The following is a 5,639-nucleotide window of genomic DNA, read 5'->3' as shown; positions in this document are numbered from 1 at the left end:
AATTTTACGGACGCCATCACGAGTTGGTTGACCGTTATGGAATAACCGATTCACAAATGATATCGGATATGTTCCTTACTTCGTAACTACAATCCCCTTCCCTTTCATGAATGTGACCTACCGAATTAAGACTATTTACCGGATTTGAAATCACATAAGCAACACGACGGGTACCACATGTGGAGCAGGATCTGCTTACCCTTCCGGAGCACCTGAGACCACCCCTAGTTTTTGGTGGGGTTCGTGTTGTTTATTCTTTAGTTTTCTATGTTGTGTCATGTGTATTGTTTTTCTGTTTGTCTTTTTCATTTTTAGCCATGGCGTTGTCAGTTTGTTTTAGATTTATGAGTTTGACTGTCCCTTTGGTATCTTTTGTCCCTCTTTTCGTAACGGTGACTATTAAGTTTATGCATTTTCAGTTCTTTCCATTGAACCTAATGCACATTTTCTCTGTTTAGTGTCTCAAGACTATTGTTTGGGGATGTTTGACTCTACAGTTTTGACCAAGCCTCAGGAAACATCCTTATTCATGTTTAACCTATTATAAATTAACACAGAGACAACACAATATCAACTGCCTTTTGAAAACCATTTAAAGACATAGTTTTAGTGAATAATATATGAAAAGTTATTTTTTTATGAGTATGGAATAAAAAAAATAAGAAAATTTGTAAAACATGTAACGATCATTACAATGGACACCAAAAATTGTGTCAAAAACTAATATCCTAATAAAAAAAGTTTTCTTATATTTTGATAATGAATTTTATATAAACTCCATCAGAATAGTTAGACAAAGAATAGATATAACATCTACTAATCAAGAGGATGTTGAAATTCAATAAAAGTCTAAATAGTCCATGTAACAATCGTCACAAAATGTAATTGAACAGCCCCCGTACAGTTATAGAAGCTGTATGTTTAAAAAGTCATCTGAGTTTTGTAGAAAGCATCCATTGACCTATAAATGTGTAGAACTCATTAAGAAATCTTTCTTTTCAGTCTAAATCTAGGTTATTTAGACAAATTTTGGGCGAACCAAATGTCTGTTATACATTGAAATACCATTTGAATAAATTTAGTAATTAATACATTTAAACACCATAGGGGGTCTAGTAATTAATACATTGAACACCAAAGGGGGTCTGTTTTTTTCTGTGTTGAGTTTTTTAATGTTGTCTCTATCTAGAATATCTCTTTTGCTGTATTGATTGGTTGGTTTTTGGTGTTTTAATCACTGCATTTAGGCTTTTTTGTTTGTTGCTGCCAGTCTTTATTGGAGGACGACGGAGTGCCCAGAGAAAACCACAGACCTTGGAAAGGATATCTGACAATTTGCCTGTACCAAGTCAGAAAAATAACAGTTCTTGTCCATTCGTTTTTGATCTTATGAAATGTCAGTTCATAATTTTTTAAGGTGGGCAGTGATTTGCATTGGTCAATAGCATGGAACCGCTGGGAGGGAGTTTCGGTAAAATGAAATCTTGAATACAGTTTTAAAATTGATTTTTAAAGGGCTACCCAGAACACATGTACATTAAAAGTACTAATTAAAACCATGAAGAGATGCCAACACAGGGAATCAAGAATAAATTATCAGTAGTTAAAACTCAAGCATAAAAATGTTAACCAAATATTTTATTTGACATAAAACTTGGAACACTCTCTGGCACATATTCAGTTCAAAGATCTGAAAAAGAGGAAAATGGTACAGCATTAACTTTTGATATTAACTAAACTTTTCATCATAGTATTCATATATATATATATATATATATATATTACATTTTGCTATGATACTTGTGTGGCAAAATATCTATTGTAACCAAATTAATAAATGTATATGAATAAAATAATATTGCTCTGTGTGTGTGAACATATGAACTTTTAAGGTACATATATTCTTTCATTGTACAGTACAAACAATGTACATATTTCTTGGTTGTTCTTGGAAAGATTTATAACTTTATTTACATGTACATGTACTATGTACATGAATTTCCACATATTTTGGTGAACAAATGGCTCCAAAAATGTACATTCAATTGAGGTATTTGTTTCAATTGGTATCAGCCAGGACACAAATTTACACATTCAATATATATATATATATATGTCAATGTATGTGTAATAGATCATCTTGAATTTAGTTTAGGGTATAATTCAGAATCATCACTGAACATGTTTTGGAATAATAATTTATGACTTATTCTTTTTGTATGTGTGGACTTGGCCTATCACTCAGAAACATGTGACGTGAACTACTTTGTAAACGGGTGATCTGAGTTTAAACACTGTATTTTTTTATATCTATATCTTTGGAAAATGTAACCTATGTTTAATAAATAATCTCATATCTACCTTTAAATTTGTACATAAATCGTCTAGTTCCAATCAAACAGACATCTGGCGGGTCTATTGGTTTAACCACCTCTGATGAAATTATGGAATGGCGTATCGATGCACTTATCCACAAGTCCTCCTTCTTGTGGGTGTAGAAATAAACATAGGACCACACATCAACCTAAAACAACACAGTATTGATTTTTTATTGTTCAAAAAGGTATAAAAAATAACAACCACTTCTATATCGATACCATACAGTTCAATTTCATCAGACATGTTAGATCAGCAAAAAGTTAAAGAAACTGCTTATTACAACTGTAGGCTGATGTTGCAAACACCAATCACAAATAATTATGATATGTGTAAACTAACTATTTATCCCTCTAAATTTGTGTATTAAATTTAAAGTTACATTTTAGAAATTTATGTAATTATATAGAAATTATAAAACCGACTACATGTATAATATCTAATTATTTGAACTGAAGATCAATCAAGAATACAAGAACCCTTTATTAGAATTCAGGGAATTCAAACGTTCTACAAAAGTATGATACAAAATAGTGGTTAATTATACATTTAGAAGTTTCTGCAAAACAATCCTAGAAAATATAACAGTATAACATAATAAAACTTTAACTTAAACTGAACAAAACTGCAATACTTACAACAGCAGGGTATGTTTTTGTCCCTTGGGCAATAAGCAAATACTGCCCACTCATATAACTAATACAATGTAAATATAACGTTGAGTAAATTTGGAAAGCTGAATTATGTTATAGATAATGCATATTTTAAGGTTTTTCTTGTCGTAAAACACACCGAGGGGTGTCAGGATTGATCAAATGAAAGACCGACCGGAGGGAGGTCTTTCTTTGAACAATCCTGATACCCTGAGGTGTGTTCTACGACAAGAAAAACCTTAAAATATGCATTATCTGACTTATATACCGTCAAAAAAATATTAATTTTATAAAGATTGTAAAATTTAGTATCTTATTTTACCGACAACACTAAAGTGGGATATTCCTTTCTAATATGTTCAGATTTTAATACGCCCTGCGGCTCATTTAGGTATGTGAAATAACACTCACTAAATAATTTAGATATAAACCTTTTAAAAATAATTATCCATACATAATAAAAATATTATTTTAACTGCATGAAGTAAGACACAAATATATTGTTACCATCCGATAACGGTGTATGAAAAATACAAGACACATTGTAAGTACTTCATTGTACCACTTAGCTTATGGAAAAGGGGGAGGGGGTATTTTTTTTCTCTATTTGTTATGTTATTTCTATCGCGGAAAAGTGGTTACGTTTTTAACAATTTTACTTGAATAAAATGAAAAATTCAGAAAGATTGTCTTTTGAATAGCAATACATTTTATTAAAAGATAATCATAATTATATATCCTCCGCACCCGACCCTTTCGTGAGTTACGTTTATGTTATTCAATAGAATATAAGATTATCTTATTAGTCGATCATTTGATAGAGTTAAAGGTATACATAAATTTTAAAAAGTTAAGAACTGACACGAAGACGACTATTCAGTGTGTATCGTTCTGAACATGAATGAAATATTTGCCACTTGACGTTTAACAAGCAAGAAAAATCAACCTATTCAGTTTAACTCAATAAGATTTTCAAAATCTTACACACGAATATGTTAAATCTGGATTTATTTTATGAAAGTCTACATTAAAATTCATCTGACATATATGATAATGTTTCTTTATTGTAGCGATAAATTAACAAATCTTCACGTTATTTGTGTCTAAAATTAAAATGCGGGACTACAATGACGGTTTCTTTTACACCTATCATCGATTGAACTTTAAAAAATTAATTTCCAAATCGGCAACAAAAAACTATTAGACGAATAAAGATTTGAAGTAAATCATAGATTGCATGTTTATCAAGGAAAATAATGACCTCACACAGGTCATTATTTTATGCCTTGGAGCATATATCATTGAAACATGGTATCGTCCGGGTGGATTCTGAAAAAGAATGACTTGTCGTTCTGAAAGAAAATAACTCCATATAGGTATATAAGAACAAATAATTACTGATACTAAGTCAACTTCAATAATTTATGAACAGTTGCATACATGGTTATCAGACATATGTAGAAGCATTACTTGGACAGGAATTAGTCAGCACTCAAGACATTTTATCATAGCCATCATGAGCTGATCTGCTATTATGACAACACTGTGTCAGAAAATGTATCTAGTATTCATCCTAAGTCACAAGAAGTCTTCCATCATTAAAGGAATGGACAAAGAAATAACACAACAGGTGCCTTATACTGTGCCAGAAATGCTTACCCTTCCAGAGCACCTGCTTTCACTGCCAGTTTTAAGTGGAGTTCCTGTTGTTACTTACTTACTTTAAATGTTTGTAAATGTCTGTTGTTTACTCCTTGATTTTGAATGTTATTGTCTTATGTACATTAAAACAACAAATCGATTCATCACTAATATTTTCCTTACCTCTGTTGTTCATTGCATCTTTTAGTGTAATGCTCAGAGACTAAGAGCTGGTCATATAAGGGCTTCTCTTGGAACAGTACAATACTATTGTCCCTCTGTTCACTTTTATCCTGCAAGTTGGCCATCAAAGCCACTTCAGGTTGAACTGAGGCAAAAGGTTGGACATCCATGGGTTTAACTGTCATCGAGGACTGGTTATCTGTCAGTTCATCCAATAAAGAGTGTTGATGGTCTCATCCTGAAAAACAGCATGAAATTGTAATGCATGTAATGGCACAAAATTCTTGCACACCTTTCTTCATCAAAACAAAAAAGATCCACGTACCAAATGAAATCAATACATTAATGGGGCTAAAACAGCTTATTAAATTAAATTTTTTAAATGGGTGGCTCGGCTCCATCATTGTCCATTACAACTGTTTGATCATGCCCAAAGACTTGGTCTGCAATTTACATAATAAATATAGATACCTTAGACACCAAAATACTTTTGTTGCTCTGTTCACTGTTATCCTGCAAGTTGGACATCAGAGCCTCGTCAGGTTGAACTGAAGCAAAAGGTTGGACATGTTTTGGTTTAACTGTCATCGAGGACTGGTTATCTGTCATTCTAATATGACGTGCTTCTTTCGCTTTGTAAACAACACCGTGATAAAATTCTCCATATATCTATACTTAGCGCAGACTCAGAGGTATACATAATAATGGCTGTTACAATATACTTCCCACGTAAATCCACATGTATTTGGAACCTATTTGCAAACCATTTACTGATTTTATTGTTTT

Source organism: Mytilus edulis, chromosome 10 (genome assembly GCF_963676685.1).
Source record: "Mytilus edulis chromosome 10, xbMytEdul2.2, whole genome shotgun sequence".
Taxonomy (NCBI): domain Eukaryota; kingdom Metazoa; phylum Mollusca; class Bivalvia; order Mytilida; family Mytilidae; genus Mytilus; species Mytilus edulis.
The sequence above is the reverse complement of the archived record's forward strand: the minus strand, read 5'-3'. Positions refer to the sequence as shown.